This window comes from Vigna umbellata, chromosome 5 (genome assembly GCF_029865625.1).
Source record: "Vigna umbellata cultivar VRB3 chromosome 5, Vumbellata_1.0, whole genome shotgun sequence".
In the NCBI taxonomy this organism is placed as follows: Eukaryota; Viridiplantae; Streptophyta; class Magnoliopsida; order Fabales; family Fabaceae; genus Vigna; species Vigna umbellata.
The window spans coordinates 43,950,647-43,970,177 of record NC_142169.1 but is presented as its reverse complement, the minus strand read 5'-3'; the positions used below and the strand labels follow the sequence as shown (position 1 = coordinate 43,970,177).

General features: G+C 35.1%; 2 pseudogenes; both read left to right on the top strand.

Moving 5' to 3' along the window:
* Positions 1-6,155: 6,155 nt before the first annotated feature.
* LOC148198433 (uncharacterized) lies at positions 6,156-7,252 on the top strand (annotated as a pseudogene).
* Positions 7,253-7,337: 85 nt separating this feature from the next.
* Positions 7,338-8,186, top strand: LOC148198432 (uncharacterized; annotated as a pseudogene).
* Positions 8,187-19,531: the final 11,345 nt, after the last annotated feature.

Here is a 19,531-nt window from a genome sequence, read left to right as displayed (position 1 = left end):
TCCTCACAAGTATCTGGACCTGCAATTGTTCAAGAACGAAGGGTTCCTTTTTCAAGATTGGATTGCATATCAATGGCTTACTGATTTTGTGCAGTTGAAAGGACATTGTTATCCATATTTGGTAAAGGTTTTCTACACAAACCTAAGGGTTGAAAATGGGGTCATTCACTAAAGGGTCAAAGGTGTTAACATTATTATTGACGATAATGTTTGGTCAGATATTGCTGAACTGAAAGCAGAAGGTTTGGATTCTCATATCCGTGATTCTGAGTCAAACATATTTTTAACAAAGAGAGTTATATATATAAATTGTTTAAGATATCCAACAAGGTACATGGTTGATAAGAAGTACCTACGTGATGACTTAAACAAGGAGGAGAAAATGATTGCTTATGTCCTGACTTGGCTACTATTGCCTAGAAGATTGAACGAGGACAGAATGTCAATAGAAAATGTATTTCTGTTGAATGCTATCAAGACTAGAATCCCAACCAACTGGGTTGCAGTACTAAAACACCACATGATCGCTGTAGGCGATCATTATGCATGCTAATTTCCATATGGAGTATTTATCAGCAAGGTGCTGGAACTGCAAGGAGTAGATGTATCTGAAGAAGAAAGAATTGTGTGCAAAAGGTCAGAAGAAATTGGTATACCAAGTCTGTCATCTATTGGGCTGAAAAAGACTGTGAATGGATGATTCTTCATTGATGAGCAAACTATTGGAAGTCCACCTACTCTTGATCAAGATGATAGTGAAGATGCTGATGATGAAGATTCAATGGAATCTTCTTGATAATTATTTTAGACCCTACTTTTCTATGTTTTTTGTTTTTTATTTTGTAATCGTGCTAGTAAGCTACCTATGGTTTCTGTACTTCTTTGGGTTTTAGATTGAAATGAAATGAATATTTGAATTTAGTAAACTATCTGTGAATTGTGAATGTTGGTTGTGATGTATGTGGACTAACCCTTCACGTCAATAATTTGAAGTTTAGAGCTCCCCGTTAATTCTCTTATCATACTTCAATTCCCTTCACGTCGTTGCCCTGCTGCCTTCGACGTTCTATGAGAGGGGAAAAAAATATCCAAATGCACAGTACATTTTGATCCAGTGAAATGTACTTCTTCAAAATGTACATTTCGATCCAAATGTACGTCAATTCCAAGCCGCATTTGACGTTAAAACATCATTCAGTGAAAAAGTAATAAATATCTCTACATTCAATTTAGATGATATGTTTTAAGGGGGTATAGGACGTCGATTATCACATAAAATGGATGTGAAAAATGAATAAACTCCAAGTCTTTGCATCAAGGGTACTCGACATACGACGTCAACTGTGTAAATTGATTCCAAATTTAAATTGTCCATAAGTTGCACCCTCTCTTAGAAAAAGATAACTCTGAAATCTAATAAAGGAGTCCAACTTATGGAAAATTTAAAAAAGAATCATACAATTTTAAATGATGAAGTTGAACAACATTTTTATATAATTATTTTAGATCTCAAAATTGTTTCAGCATTAAACATATTGTGAACCATATTTCTTTTTCCTAAGCACTTCCCTTTTAGTAAGATTTGTTAACAATTTATGTACTACAAAAACATTTTGTTAACTTGAACTTGAAAGGGCTCCTTCATATGAAATGACGATGAATGAGCCACTTTCAAGTTCAAGTTATTAATTTGCAATATTAAGAACAAAAATGCTTAGATATCTAAGGAAAAGAAAATGCAAAGGAGATAAAAAACATGAATCCTAATATGTTCAGTACGAAAACAAGAGGCAGGGATTATGTGAAATGCAAGCTATATTTATAGATGAACTGATGATGTACATCGTGTAATTATGCTTGGTAACTGCCACACTCCACCTTCTTGTATGAACGTCGAAGCCCGCCGAATTCGACGTTCAAACATTATTCAGAAAAAATCAATAAATTTCGTTTGATTCATTTAAAAACAAAACAACGTCCCGATCCCCAGAAATTGTCTACTTTTCAATCACCCGCGCAGATTGGGAGATTTGGAGGGCTTGAAGTTAAAAAGTTTGATGTGCCACTCTATATTCATATAATGCCACTCTCAATTTTTCTAAGTTAATATAATCGATTCTAAGTAATAAAGAATCGATTCAAAGCGTTATAAATTAAGAAATGCAAATGAGTTTTTAATGATTATTTATGGTCATATTAATGACAACGTGGTTGAATATTGATCACACGTTTGTTAAAATACAAAAAAACGAAGAAATAATGCATGAGAGGGGTCAAATTTGTTTTTCTAATAATGTTAATCATAGTATTTATTTATATCGTAAACATTTATACTAATCTTTAAGTCAACGTAAGAAACCTTACAAGAAATATTTGCCACAAAGATGTTAATCCTTCATAAGAATCAGAGTTGTAAACCAAGAACCAAAAGAATCCTTCCTCAAAGTTGCAAATGCATATTTATGACTTCCAAAGTGTCTACATATGTATTTGGTGTACCTATATATAGGTATAAATGTTTAAGGCACCTAAAAAACCCTAAAAGAAATATTTCCCACAAAGATGTTAATCTTTGGTAAGAAAAATACAATTATTTTAGGTTTAATGTCTCAATAGGTCCCTATTTTTATTCAGAATTTGAAATAGGTCCCTTTATTTTTTGGCGTCTCAATTGGGTCCTTATTTTTGTTAATTTGATGCAAATAAATTCTTTCTGTCAATTTTATCAAACGGCGTTAATGAATGTGTGACGTGGCCTTACACGTGTCAATACTGTCCTCAGGCCACGTCACACATTCATTAACGCCGTTTGATGAAATTGACGGAAAGGATTTATTTGCATCAAATTAACAAAAATAAGGACCCAATTGAGACGCCAAAAAATAAAGGGACCTATTTCAAATTCTGAACAAAAATAGGGACCTATTGAGACATTAAACCTTTATTTTATTTCCTATACTAATTATTATTCAGGAGACAGTCCCCTATCCTACCTTTGGCTCGGGTCAGCCCATCCCAACCAGTCTCCACCGTCAAACTTAACCTGCCTTAATCTTTGACCCAACCCATTATGTGTTAATTTTTGGTCTAGATCTATTTGACTATTCTCCATACACGTTGTCTCTTCTCGATCTTTGACTCGGTGTGATGCATCTCTGTTGCTAACTTGTCTAAATATTTTTTTTCTAACTGAGATATCTCAATTTTTGTCAACGATATTCTATCTTAACCTTTAGTTTATCAGTCAACTTAATTTGTTTTGAAACATAAAGTATTATAATTTAAAAATCAATCAAAGTCTTTTAGTATAATCACACCTTTCTTTAGCCTAAAACATTCATTTCAATTTATTTTTAATAATATAAAAATATTTATTATGTTTTTAATTATTGTGATCTATAACTAAAACACAGTTCTCATAAAATATTATTATTATTATTTTCCATATGAAATAAAATTAATATTTTAAAGAAAGAAAATTTTATTCTCTTTAAATTTCACCGAGAAATCGTTCTTATATTTTATAATATGTAAATATTACAAGATAAATTTAAACAAATTTATATAATATAAAAATTAAAAAAATTGTAAATTTTATCTTAAAATATAAAGGTAATGGTGGGTTATGGGAGGTTTATAAATGAAAAAAACATAGAAAAGGGCGGGAGGCTGAAGAAGAAAACCTCGAATATCCGTAATGTTGCATTTCTAATGGGAGGTTATCTTAAAATGTAAATATTATATTAAAATATAATGGTACTGGGAGGTTATGAGAGGTTTTAAAAAGGAAAAAGAGGCGCGTGGATGAAGAAGAAAATGTCGTATATCTGTAGAATACGACGTAACCTTTGCCTTTTGTCAAACTTTTTGTCTTCTGGCTAACAATTAGTACGTCAAAGCCTAGTAAAATTCGATGTAACCATTGTATATTTTAAGCTTCGAACTTGAGAAGATAAAAACTACTAGATTGTGAAAGACATTCCAAGAATTCTATCCAGACATGGCTTCTTCATCATCATCATCTAGAAGAAAAGAGAAGGCTGCCTGAGTTACAAGAAACACAAACCCAACTGGATGGATAAGTGGTGACGAGATCCGAGGAAAGTTTTTATTCTGGAGAGTTATAAAATATGTAGTTCCTCACAAGTATCTGGACCTTTTGATCAAGAAAGAAGGGTTCCTTTTTCAAGAATGGATTGTATATCAAGGGCTTACTGATTTTGTCCAGATGAAAAGATATTACTATCCAAATTTGGTAGAGGTTTTCTACACAAACCTGAGGGTTGTAAATGAGGTCATTCACTCAAGGGTCAAAGGTGTTAACATTACTATTAACGATAATGTTTGGTCACATATTGCTGTACTGAAAGCTGAAGGTTTGGATTCTCATATCCGTGATTCTGAGTCAAACAGATGGCTAACAAAGAAAGCTATATATGTAAACTACTTAAGATGTCCACGAAGGTACACGGTGGATAAGTAGTACCTACATGATGGCTTCAAGGAGGAGAAACTGATTGCTTATGTCCTGACTTGGCTACTGCTGCCTAGAAGATTTGTCGAGGACAAAATGTCAACAAAAGATGTATTTTTGTTGAATTCTATCAAGACTAGAATCCCAACCAACTGGTTTGTGGTACTAAAAGACCGTATGATCGTTGTTGGTCATAAATATGCACACAAATTGCCATATGGAGTATTTATCAGCTAGGTGCTGATAGTCCAAGGAGTAGATGTATCTCAAGAAGTCAAACTTGTGTGTAACAAGTCACAAAAAATTGGTATACTAAGTCTGTTTTCTATTGGGCTGGAAAGGACTGTGAATGGATGGTTCTTCAGAGATGAGCTAACTGTTGGAAGTACACCTACTCCTGCTGTAGATCATATTGCCTTCATTCCACAAACTGATTTTGAGAAATATGTTGTTGATCAATTTAGGAAGAAGTCTGAAAGGGATGAGAGAGTTGAAGATATTCTTTTTAGATTGGAGAAGAAGGGAAACAAGAATGGCATTGGCTTTGAAACTGAAGATTCTGATGATGAGTCAACTAATGAAGATTGAATGGAATCTTCTTCATAAGAATAGGGACTACTTTTCTATGTGGATTTACTTTTTATATTTTGTAATCATGGCATTAAGTCACCTCTGGTTTTATGTACTGCTTCGGTTTTATTTTGAAATGAAATGAAGATTTGTTTTAGTAAACGATATGTGAATTGTGAATATTAATTGCATTGTTATGTGGACTAACCCTCAATCTAGTTGAAAAGAGAACATTATGTTGTTATGATATTGATCAAAAACTGATCATTGGTTTAAAAGTGCAAATTTCAGTACACTGCTAACTTGAATCGATTAAGGAAGAAGTAAAAAGAAAAAATTTCATGTCTGATTTTAAAGAAAAAAGAATTAAACCTCAAAGCCTCACAGAATACGAGGTTCTATTAAGCACACAATTAATGCTCCCAAGTACTTCAATTCCCTTCACGTCCCATCCCGACAGCCTACGACGTTCTATGGGAGGGCAGAAATGAAAAAAGATCCGAAAGTATGGTACTTTTAGGCGGAAGAACAAAATGTGAAATTCCAATAGAACTCGACGTTCTATTTATGCTCTCGTGTTCAAAAGAAAAAACTAAATAGAAATAAAAAGGTACAAACTTGTGGCTTCCAATACTACATCCAAGCCCATTCAAATTTTACGTAACCTTTGCACTTTTTAAGAAAAAATTAATAAAAATGGCACATTGTTTTAAGAGAAAACGTTGAATGGTTTGAGACTTCGACGTTGTTTTGAACATATCGTCAAAGTTTTGTTGTATACGACGTGAACTTTTTTTTATTGAATGTAAAAACAAAACACAGTCTCACTATTTGTTTACATAGTGTGAAGGTTCCACAAGGTTATTCGTCGAATATTAGTAGCCTTGTTTCTGTGAAAGATTTGAAGTTGGTTGGTTTAAAGTCTCACGATTGTCATGTCTTAATGCAACAACTTTTACTAGTAGCTATTTGAGCCATATTACCTGCCTCTGTTACAGGTATTCTCACACGTTTGAGTTTGTTTTTCAATGTCATTTGCAAGAAAGTTGTTGATCCTCGATAGTTAGATGATTTGAAAAATGAGGCCACCAGACTATTGTGCCAATTGGAAATGTATTTTCCACCCTCATTTTTTAATATCAAGGTTCATTTGATTGTCCATCTAGTGAGAGAGATTCGAATATGTGGGTCGGTTTTCTTGAGGTGGATGTACCCGGTTGAAAGATACATGAAGATCTTAAAGGGATATTTTAAGAATCAATTGAGACCGAAAGCTTCGATTATAGAGCGCTACATTGTAGAGGAAGCCATTGAATTCTGCTCAAGTTATATGCCATGTTGTGACCCAATAGGACTTCCAAAGAAAAGACATGAAAACATACGTGAAGGAAAGGGAGTTCGAGTAGTAAGGATTGAAAGTGTTAGTGGAAAAGAAGTTAATCAAGCACATTTGTACATTTTAAACAACACAGAGGATGTTATTCCTTACATTTCACAACACATTGATGAAATTAAGTCAGCACATCCACGTATGAGTGAAAAGGGACACTTAATGAACATAACAAATCCCTTTTAGCTTGGTTTAAGAAAAAGATTTATGTGACTCCGAATGTTTCTGAAAATCTATTGAGACTAGCTCGTGGACCTAACACTAATGTGATCACTTTCGGCGGCTATTACATAAACAATTACTTGTTCTATCCAAAGGAGGAAGACGATAAAAGTAGAGTTCAAAATAGTGGAGTTACCCTACAAGCTGAGGCTGTACACTTTTCTAGTTCTAAGGATAAGAGTCCAATTACAACATCAATCAGTTATTTTGGAATAATACAAGAAATTAGGGAAATTGATTATGTCACTTTTAGAGTTCCAGTTTTCAACTGTAAATGGGTTGACAGTAATTCTGGTGTGGTGACAGAAGATGTCGGATTCACTTTGGTGGATCTTAACAAAATGATTTACACGGATGAACCATTTATTACGGCTAGTCAAGCAAGACAATTATTCTATGTCACTGACCCATTGAATCATAAATGGTCAGTGGTATTGGAAGGTAGAGCCATGCACACAACTGATGATGAAGACTCTCTAGATATACTTGAGACAAGCTCCTTCTCATCAAGAACCATTGAAAATAAGGTCGATGATGTACCCGATGAAATACATGCAACTCGATGTGATCACAACAAAGGCATATGGGATAAATAGGTGTCTTAGCATTGTTTTAATTACTTATACAATTTATTTATTTTGTCTGTTCTAACTATAATGTACTAACACTTTGTACATAGGTATGACGAGCTTTGGATCAGGTTCGACGGGAGGAGGGGGTAGATCTGTGACTCGGATGCCTGATGTCACATCCCATCGGGTTAATGAGAAACTAGTGCGGTGGAGTTTGATCCCCGAACATTTGTGCCTATTGGGGCACATGCAACATCGTTCAAAAGTTCCTTGGGCGTGATGGCAAAACCACATGTCCCTATTGTCGCTACCTTTTGGGATGATGTCCCACAAGTTGACAAAAATCTACTATGGCAGGATATTTTGGTATGTTTAAGATGTTTTACTTCCATCATTGACTTATTTTTGTTGTCATGCTTTAACATTAATTTTTTTTGTAACAGGAAAATTGGAATATCCCTAATGATGAGAAGATAAGGAAGAAGATTTTATCCCACATTGCAGTCCGATGGAGGGACTTCAAGACGAGAATGACACGTCAATACGTCTTTGGCTCTAAACAGAATGACACTCCTTGTACAAAATATAAAATAACTGAGGAGGAGTGGGTGTAGTTTAAAGAATCTAGACTTACTCCTAAGTGGCAGGTATGTTTTTTAATATTTTGCTCTAGTCACATAAGATGTTAATTTGTGATTTATGCTTAATGATTTTCATTTTTTCATAGGTGAAAAGGATAGCCGCCCAGTAGAGGCAGAAGCTTAATGATACACCACACATACTGTCACATGGTGGTTATGCGTTATTAAAGAAAAAGATGAGAAAACGTCGCGTTGAGGAGTTAGGTCTTGAGTCACCTGATCTAACACCTCCACCAATCAGACATGAATTGTGGAAGGCTGCACAGACAAAGTCCAATGGCCAGTTTACATCCCAGTCTGCTCAGGAGATATCCTAGAGAATTATAAGTGGAAACTTTTAACTGATTACCATAGTTCATAAAAAAATATGTAACAAACTTTTTAATGTGCCTAGCTTCATTATGATATGCATGATGACTTGGTTGACCAACAGAGTCAAGGAACATTTGTTGCACAAGGTAGGGAGGACCTCCTAGTAGCAGCCACAGGTCGGCTAGACTGTCCAAGTCGTGTGCGTGGTGTTGGAGGAGCTATTGGATTGAGGACTACTTGGCCCTAAACCAAGAAGCACAGAAGTCATGACTCAGGAAATTGTTAGTAGCATCAAGCAATAGGTGCAAGTCGAATTAGAGGAAAGCATGGGTGAACGCTTCAGAAAGCTAGAGGAAAAACTTGTGATGATCTCCCAACAATAGCAACAACAACAACAACAACAACAAGAGCAAAACCAAGAGCAACAACAACAGTCACAGTAGGAGGACGCCCCTACAGATGATCCTATTGCACCTCGTGTGAGCACTAAAGGCTCACGCTCTATTGAAAATCGTACTGATTACAATATTCAGTATGAGATTTTAGTTGATGAGGATCCTCCGCGCGTAGTGGCCTTAGGACAACAGATTGTAGGAGGCTAGACCATTCATGGTGCTCCTTTATTGCCCACTCACGCGCGGGTAATGATTGATGATCCAAGAGACCCCTAGGCTCGAGTGCCATTGCCTACATCTGAAATCCAATTCGTGGGGGAGGCCTTAGGCACATTTATAGCTTGACCTAAGGCTATGATCATGCCATATTTTGGCCCACCAGCGGTATTATATTCTTCTTTTTATTATCTTAAATCTTCAAGTTATAATTAAACGATTCCTAACTTTTGTAAATGTGAGTTGCAGGTCTACCGTTCTAAGAAACAACCAATTGCTCAACCTGTCAACGAGGCTCGTGAGGAAGCAGAAGATCATGATGCTATATCCATATTGACCTCCAGATTAAATACGTTGAGAAAAGGACCGGTACAGATGTTGTGGGAGTTAAGAACATTTGGCCTCGAGTGCCATGTTCCATTGTATATTAATTTCAATGATGCTTATGAGATCATTGGTGGAGAAAAAATGCTCAACATTTCATGCATACAACTATGGTGCATGTAAGTTTTTTATGTTATTTTCCAATTTGTATATTAGTATTATTACTTTTTAATAAATATACTTAACTTTATTCTTACAGGTACATGGACACCATCGTAGTTGAATCAGGTCAGACATCAGTTTATGGCTTTCTTGAACCTCAGACCATTCAACCATATGGAAACACATTAGATTTAAGAAAATCATATATTCAAACATGGATGACTGAGTCTAACAGAGAGATATATATCGTGCCATACATTGATGCGTATGTATTCCCAATATTATCAACTTTTATCAAATTTTAATCAATAAACTAACTCATTAGTTGTTGGTACATGAAAGGGGCCATTGACAACTCATGGTGATCATTCCAAAAAAAGCACAAGTTGTATGGTTTTGTTCTCTTCATAGGAAGATTAAAGCGGAGTTGAAGTCCTTGATACAAACGTAATTATTACATTCATTCTTATCAGTTCATTATGATATTAATATATTAACTTATGTTTCTAATGTTTGAAATGTTTCAAATTTGTTTAGAGTTGTGACTAGGACCAAAGGACAACAACTTGAAATTATATATCCTAAGGTTGGAATTCGTTGATATTTAACCTTTAATTTTCGTAGTCAAATTTAAACCATTACATTTAACTAAGTTCTTTCACATGTTTAGTGTAATAAGCAGAATGATTCATGTGCATGTGGCTACTACATCATGTCATCGATGAAGGCAATCATCCGAGCAGAAATCAGAGGGGAATGGACTGAGGTAAAAATTTACATTTGAAAATCTTACAAATATCAATAAACTTTTGATATTAAAATGAATATAGGTTTAATAGCCAATTTAGTCCCCACTTTGGTTGAAAAATCTCAATTTAGTCCCTCGTTATAAAAGTGTTTTACATTAGTCCTAACTTTTAAAATAGTGGGTCAGATTGGTCCCTTTCGTTAAATATAAGTTAACGAAATTAATGGATGATGATGTGACACAGCTTAAAGCTGATGTGTTAGATTGGTCCCTCGTTAGCTTTAAGTTGTGTCACATCATCATCCATTAATTTTGTTAACTTATATTTAACAGAAAGGACCAATCTGACCCACTATTTTAAAAGTTAGGACTAATTCAAAACACTTTTATAACGAGGGACTAAATTGAGATTTTTCAACCAAAGTGAGGACTAAATTGGCTATTAAACCATGAATATAATAGTAAAGTTTCCTTGATTGTGCGCGGTTCAACACTACCTCTCCATTGTCCACTTCAGTAATAACGACAATAAGAGATGATTGGACATGATATTTGAATAAACATTTTAAATAGCTATAGCTTTAGGTTTTTCCTTTCATGATAGTAGCATTTTCTTACTTGTGCAGCTTTTAAACTGTTAATAGATTATTGTCAATAGATGAATACTGTGAATAGATGAATGGAAAACTGGGTTCTTTAAAGTTTTGATGATAGCATTAGTGTCTTTTAGTTTTACTATTTAATTGGAATTGATGAATTGATGATAGCCTGGTTTAAATTAATTAATTCTGTGAATATATATGAATTGGAAAACTGGTTTCTGTATTTCAGGTTTGGTTGAATGAGCTAAACCGAATCAAATCCAAAAAAAAACAATGAAGGTAACGTCGAAGTACACACCATTTGACGTTCAAACATCGACAGTAACGTCCCATATAGACAATTTCGACGTTAACCTTACGTCCTTCCCTTATACTTGACGTCAAATATTCCTTTAAATATAAATATTTATTCAAATATTACTCAAAAATTGACGTCCTCTTTGAACTTTGACGTGAACATTACGTCCATTATCTTTCGCATCGACGTTAAGTTTACGTCACTTCCCTCATACATAAGACGACAAATCTTACTATAAATATAAATATTTATTCAAATATTGAATCTCAATCTCTTTACTAACTGACGTAACCTCACGTCATTGAACAATGTCGACTTTAGGTTTACGTCAGATCTCGATATAATCGACGTGAAATTTTCCTATTAACGTCACCTCGTGATATTCGACGTAAAAGTTACGTCACCCGCTATGACGTCGGTCTCTAATTCGTCCTTAAAAGCCAAAAATAACCGACGTAATACGCTATTTTTGCACTAGTGAAAGTGCCAGTTTTCGTCCCGCACCATGCCTGGGCGTCCCCTCAGGGGCGCTTGAGTGCCAAAGTATGAAGGAGTCAAAACTTAAGGAGCGAGCAGAAATGTAGAAAAAGAGAAAAAAACACAGTGCTGAAAACCGCCTAGGCACCCGTTTTGGGCGCTTAAGCGCCAGAAGTGCACCGTTGTTTGATGAATCGACAAGTGTACCGAATTGCACAAGTAATATAAAATGGTAAGACCAAATATCGTATCCCAAAGAACTCTCAACACTAGACAGTCGTGTGATAACTCGATTAATTAAGACTTAAAGAAAACGAGATCATTGGTTTCAGATGCAAAGCCTCAAAGATGACGCTCAAGCTCCCTACTTAGGGCGCCCGGGCGGTGAACGGTGGTTCCTGACGCTTAAGCCTCAAAGATGACACCCAAGCTTCGTGCTTCTGGCGCTCAAGCGTCCCAAAAATGGTGCCCGGGCAGTGAGCGGTGATGACAAATTTATGAACACCGAAAAACGGCACCAAAAACTTGTTTAACCCTCGGCAAGTGTGACCGAATCGTATGAAGTAATAAACTCGGTAAGACCAAGTATCGTTCTCCCAAAGGACTCACGGCCTAGTTAGTTCTATGATTTGTTGATTATTTAAGACTTGTGAACAATTGATTATAGGTTTCAAATGCAAAAGACAATAAATAAACATGTATGCATGAGTTTGATCAATGGAAAAGAGGAACACAAACACTTGAACGAATTAGATGGATGAGTATGTTGTTGGGGTTATCAATTTCATCTTATCCACTCTCATATACTTTTAGGAATTCATCATTCTTTTCATCAATGCTAATGCCGCTCTCTAAATCACCTTGCAAGAAGGCCTATCCTTAATTATGAGTTCATACAATTCCTAGCATCCCTAATAATTAATTCTGAAGCACAGAAGCTTAAAGGCAACCAACCCTCATATTCCTGTGTCTAGGCAATATGCTATTGGGAGAATTCCCCTGGATCTAGATTTCCCCGTACGTTCCCATATCGACAAAATCAATAATCATGACATCGAATGAGTTAAACAATGCATGCTTTGAGCAAAGAGGAAAAACCCTAACTAATGATGAAAGAAAGCATGTATCTCAAATAAGATGTTTAAACACAAATTCCATATATGAGAGTTTCACAAGATTACATTGATTCCCCAACAACAATACAAGGTTTAGTTCACCATATTCATGGTGAAACTAGATGAACAATAATGAAAGAATGGAAGATAGAAAAACCCTAGAAAGAGAAGAGGAGAGCTGTCACCATCTCCCAATCTACCCCCAAGGGGTGAAAAGTATGTTTCTGCTTCCTCCCAGCCAAAGATACAAACCCTAGGAAGACCTAAAGCTTATATATTGTTCGTAATATTACACAAAAGTGGGCCTAAGCCCAAAAGACCACCGCTCAGCGGTAAACTGCCGCTCAGCGATACCAGCGTATAGTCAATTTTCCCCTCAGCCGCATTTTCACCCCTCAGCGGAGCCAACGAGTGTTCCTGAGTGCCGCTCAGCGGTAAACTGCCGCTGAGCGATACTTGCGACTTCTCCTTTTGCACTTTTTGAGTTCTTTTCTGATTCCATCTCTATCCTTCTTCACTTCTTTCACCAAATTCACCTTAAAACCTGCATAAAACACTGAAATCAAGCATAAACCTGTCCAGCTCTCTTATTTCCAAAAATATGAACAAAAGCATGATTCCAAGCTAGTTTCTAAGTGTTAAAGGTTGCTTTTAGTATCAATTTTAAGCATGAAAATAACAGTTTTTCAACTGTTATCACAACCCCAAACTTAGAACTTTGCTTGTCCTCAAGCAAACAAAATGTAAGTCAATCTTCTACCAATCAATACAATGGTTTACTCCATTCAAAAAACCTCTTTTCAAGAAAAGTAAAAACTTCAATTAAGCTCATGACAAAGACTTCAATCAAGACATACACATGCTTTAGTGTTCACAAACTCACTTAATATCCAACAAATGCTATTTTTCATGAATGATCAATCAACTAAGCATGGATGTTCATGTGCTCATGGAATATTTCCTCACTAAGTAAAGTGTTTCACTCAAACACAAGTGTATAAGAGGTAATCACTCATTCACTCTACTATCACAATGTCACATGAATTGACTTTGCCTTTCATTTAACCATAATCAAATAAATTCACAAGCATGCATCATCACAAGGACTTTTCAATGGCTTATAATGTGGCTGGGCTAACAAGAAAATTGGTTTTTCTAGATCACAAAACCCTTGACTTAAGAGAATCTTATAAACACAATCATTCTTACTTTTCCCCAACTTTCTTTTGCATTGAGCTTTGCTTTTTCTTTTCTTTTCTTTCTCGTTTTCTTTCTCTTTTCACATACTTAATTCTTAGCTCTTAGCTCAATGCTTTCAATTTCCCTTTCTATTTTCCAACAACCCCAAACTTGAACATTTATCAATACCACAGAATATTCTCATCTTAACTCAAGGTAAAACTTTTCAACAAGGGTTTTCAAATCATGTTCAAGGCTAATGGTTCAAAGGATAGAACACACAATGTTCTCTTTTAGTGGCTAAATTCATGAATTTGGCTAATAAAAGGGTTACCAACAAATGGCCTTGATCATACGATGCAAACAAGCAACTGATTCAATCATAGAAAACCTGGACAAAATCATTCATGGTTTCAAAGTAATAACATTCAATCACACAAACTCTGGAGCTCAAAACCTCACATATAAGCTCATTCACATTTGACATACACATCCTGCTTAGTATCATAATCACTATCACAACATCATGCATTTGTTCACAAAGCTTGTGAGTCACATGTATCAGCATTTAATGTGCACATCTCAACATCAATCAATATCAAAGCATCATCAAGCATTACTTATCAAACAACAATCATAAGCAAACCATCATAATAGACAAAGTTTCCAATTGAGTACATCAAATCCTATTCTAAAAACAAAAGTGATTGATAAAACAAATCCTGCTCTAATGCTTTGAAAAACTCAGCCCCAACAATGATGCTCTCTCCCAACCCCAAACTTAGATGGCAAACTAGTGACAAAGTGAGTGGAAGGGAGATTTTCTAAAGAGGAATGAAAGAAAAAATGTAAAGAACCTTTGGAAAAGTGTTTAGGAGTGTGTGTGAAGAGAAGAATCTAAAAATAGAGGCCAAAGCGTGACTTAGAGTATAAAACTACCCTAATGGGCTCGGGTCCGCTAAGGGGCAACCTAAGCCCATTTTACGATACCACCGCTCAACGGCACTTTCGTGTTGTGCTTTTCTTCTTTCTAGCTTACCTTAGATGCCCTCTACTCATGCCCCTCACTTGCTCCCTGCAATTAAGTTCTCAGAACACTCAAACATTCAATCCCTATCATGCAACTAAAGCAGAATCAAAACAAACAATACAGATGAAATCAATCAACTGGGTTGCCTCCCAGGTAGCGCTTGTTTAACGTCACGAGCCTGACCCAAAATCCTCCAGCACCCTTCAGTAGATGCAAATCTTTCTTACCAACACCCATCAGTAGGTGTATACAAACATAGTATCTTTCAGTAAATACTCTTCCGCCTAACATCCATTAGTAGATGTAAACCCTGTAACAAACTTATAACAAAAACAAAAATACCCAAAAGTTCATAATTACATCACCAAACCAAAAACAAAAGTTCTTAAATCACTGGGTTGCCTCCCACGAAGCGCTCTTTTAACGTCACTAGCTTGACCAAATAAAGCTCAAGTTCCTTCTTCTTTTTCTTCTTCTTTCTACTGAACTTCTTCAAAAATTTGATCAAACCAGGAACCTGTTGCAATGTCTCAATCATAGGAACTTTAATCTCCAATTTCTTGAAGATTTCCATTAAGCACTTAAATTTCTTTTCCTTCCTATGATACTTCTTTGGATGATGAAAGGGTTTTTCATATGATTCTCTCTCTCTTCCTCTCGTCCTCTTTCTCTTTTCTCTCACTTTCTTTTTTTCTTTTCTTTATTTTACTCACTTTCTCAATCTTCACACAAATTTTCTCTTCTTCTTTCTCTTCTCTCTCTTTTCTCTCTTCTTTTTCCAACTCAACTTTTTCAACATTTACATTCACTAGCACTTTACACTCTTCCCTAGGGTTAACCTCAGTATTAGCCCCACAATTCTTGTCAGGCCTTTCTTCCAACTGCTTAGTAATTTGACCCATTTGAATCTCCAAGTTCTTAATAGCAGCTTCAGTGCTCTTTTGAGTGGATTCAGTTGCCTGTATGAATTGCTGAAGTGTTTCTTCCATCCTTATTGATCTTTCATTAAGTGTAGATATTTGTTGCCATAAGGTTGGTTGTTGTTGTTGCTTGTGAAATTGCCCTGATTGTCCAACTTGCCCACTTTGTCCTTGACCAATGCTTGGGTGTGGTTTCCACCCTTGATTGAAATTCCCCTGACGGCATGGAAATTGATTGGCCATGAAGTTAACATCCTCTAAAGCTTCTGCTGGAAAGGCGCATTGACCATTGATATGGTCACCCCCACATAATTCACACAACTGTGATTGAACCTGTGCAACAGTCTTTAACTCTTTTGGCAGTTGTGCAAGTGTTTTTGTGAGAGTCTCCAGTTGTTGAGTTAGTATCTTGTTCTATGCTAACAAGGCATCATTGGTTTGTAACTGTAGAACTCCTTTTTGTTGAATAGGAGCTCCTCTTTCACTGTTCAGCTCATTATCATTTGTAGCCATGTTTTCAATTATTTCTGTATCTTCCTCTGGAGTTTTCCATTTGATATTTCCTCCAGCTGAGGCGTCAAGCATCATCTTGGTTTGTGAACCAAGACCTCCAAGAAAGATCAGGACTACTTCCACTTCGTCAAAACCATGCGTGGGAGTTTTTCTTAATAGGCTTTTATATCTGTCCCATGCATGACCTAGTGATTCCTCCATGCCTTACCTGAAAGATGAAATCTCTTACTTTCCTTTATTTACCTTTGATTGTGGAAAGTATTTGTTTAAGAACTTTGTCACCACTGCTTCCCACTCTGTAAAGCTTTCTTCTGGAAAAGAATTCAACCAAAGCTTAGCGTTGCCTCCTAATGAGAATGGAAACAGGCTAAGTTTGATTGCTTCGTCTGGCACCCCATTTATCTTTACTGTGTTGCAAATCTCATTAAAAGTTGTGAGGTGCTCATATGGGCTTTCGTGAGACAACCCATTAAATTGGTTACTCTTAACCAGTTGGATTAATACTGGTTTCACCTCCATATTAGCTGCATCGACTCTTGGTCTTGCTATGCTATTGAAATGCTAAGGTCCAACTACATTAGTGTAATCTGCAAGAGTTCTTCTGGCATTATTATTCTCCATCTCCTTAGTGCTATGGTCAAAACCTTGTGGTGATGGTTGTAACAGAGTTTCTAGAGAAGGAAAAAGTTCTCTAGATGTACGGATTCTTCTCCTCCGTCTACTCTCGTCTAAGCCTTCAAGAAGAGGTTTTGCAGTTTTCTTGCTTCTAGTTTGGATTTCTTCAGCATACACAAGAAAAAAAATCCCTAGAAAAATTGGTTAGCACAAAAAGATAAAGAAGAAGATATAAGATCAGAGATAAGAAGATAAAATGAAAATAGAAAAAAAAATAAAAACAGAAAACAGAAAAAATAAAAATAGAAAATAAAATAAAATAAAAGCCGAAAAATAAAAACAGAAATTCAAAATTCAAGTCAAAGATAATCAATAATCACACAAATGAACTAGTTAAACCACGAGTCCACGGCAACGACGCCAAAAACTTGATGACAAATTTATGAACACCGAAAAACGGCGCCAAAAACTTGTTTAACCCTCGGCAAGTGTGACTGAATCGTATGAAGTAATAAACTCGGTAAGACCAAGTATCGTTCTCCCAAAGGACTCACGGCCTAGTTAGTTCTATGATTTGTTGATTATTTAAGACTTGTGAACAATTGATTATAGGTTTCAAATGCAAAAGACAATAAATAAACATGTATGCATGAGTTTGATCAATGGAAAAGAGGAACACAAACACTTGAATGAATTACATGGATGAGTATGTGATGAGTGCATATTTATGCCCACATTTATGCTTTAAAATTCAAATTTTTGATGGGATAATTGTGCTTAAATGGTTGATTTTAAGTGAATTTGTGATGATTGGAATTGTTGGTTTGGGAAATAAAGAGACGTAAAAAGTGAGTTTTAGCGCATAAATTATTATTGGTTGTTCTAATGTTTATTTATGTAGCTGAGAATATAAGTTTTATTGGTCCAAATGGCAATTCAAGGCCCAAAATCAGATTTTATTTGGAAAATTCAGAAGGGGCTAAAGTGCAAATAGAGGAAATTTCAGGGTATTTTTGCAATTTTGGAAAGTCAGAAAATCTAAAAGATAAAATTCAGTTGTTTACTTTGATTATTGATTTAAGTTGTTCTCTCTATCTCTTTCATCTCTCTATCTTGTTAAAAGTAAAGATTTCTGCATCATAATGTGTTTGAATCTACATGCACTATTGATTATATGAGTTCTAGGGTCTCTAGCTTTAATTGAGAATTTACTTTGATTTATTTTAGGAACTTTCATATGATTAAATGGTTTTTACTATCAATTGAGAATGTACTTTGGTTGATTAGTAATAATTTCAACTATAATCAATTGAGAATTTACTTTGATTGATTAGCTTTTAAATTGGTTAGGAGATTTAACAATAGACATGATTAAACACAATAAAATTTGATTGAGAATGTACTTTGGTTGAATTTATTGTTAATAATCTAGAAAGGTTTTGCATTTGATTGAGAATTTACTTTGGTTAAATGCATAATCGCCCTCAAATTAATTAGGAATGTACTTTAATTAATTTGAAACTTAAACAATAATCAATTGAACAATTATCCGTGAATAACCGATGATGAATCTATCTTGGAAAAGCAGTGGAATTAGCCTATTTCATCGTAACTGTTTTTAAGTTTCTTATTTGTTCTTTAAACATTCTTCAACCATTACTTTTAAGCATTGCATAACATTCATAAGAGTCAGATATTCGAAAGCAATTCCGTGTTCGTAGGGAGACGACTCAGGGTTACTTTAGCTCTATCTACTTTCTTGGATACTACTTGGCAATACTGAAGTTGCCTTGAAAAGTAGTATTAATTTGATAGCTTCAACGACAGCATATCAAATTTGGCGCCGTTGCCGGGGAATACGGTTAGTATTTTGAATATTTTGATTCTTGTTTTTATTTTTATTTTTACTTTTATTTTTACTTTTATTTTATTTTTATTTTATTTTTATTTTATTTTTATTTTTATTTTTATTTTATTTTATTTTTATTTTTATTTCTATTTAAAGCACGTACATTTAATTTAATTTAAGTTATTTTAGCCTTTAGTCATTCTTGTTTTGGCAAGGATTAGGGTTGTGTCGTCGGTTAGGGAAGCCAAGGTGGGGAAGCCAGCCGCGAAAAGGGAAGGGTTGAGAGAGAGGAGTGACTGTAGACTGGTGCCGGAAAACATGGGGTCCAAGGAGGAGCCATCACCGGAATACATTATCATAACTTGCAGAGAGATTGAGAGTGAGAGAAGTGAGAATAAGGAAAATGGGGATATATAATGGTATATATATATATATATATATATAATAGGTTGGTGATGGTAGTTATATAATATGTGGGAGGTAGGGAAAGTAGAAAAGGGTATGAGTTTTATATATGATTAGTTTAGTAGGTGAAAAAGTAAACTATCGTTGAAAGAAGAAAAAGGGAAAAAAGACTGACAAAAAAGAAAAAGTCTACAGTATTGTAGCGAATCAGAGGAGAAAGAGAAAAAAAGTTAACGTTGTTAGTATGTATTTAACGGAAGGAACAAAGTTAACTCAAAATTTACTAAATGAAGACTAATTTGACACACTTTTAAAAGAATGGACCTAATTGAGAAAATAAGCAAATCTAGGGACAAAAAAGGCTATTACACCTAATGTAAATATCTCAAATTACTACACTAACAAACTTATTTACTTAAACTATTAACCGAATTATTTATAAACATACATATACTTTATCTTTCTTTTCATCATGCATACAAAATGTACCAGTTGGGACCGG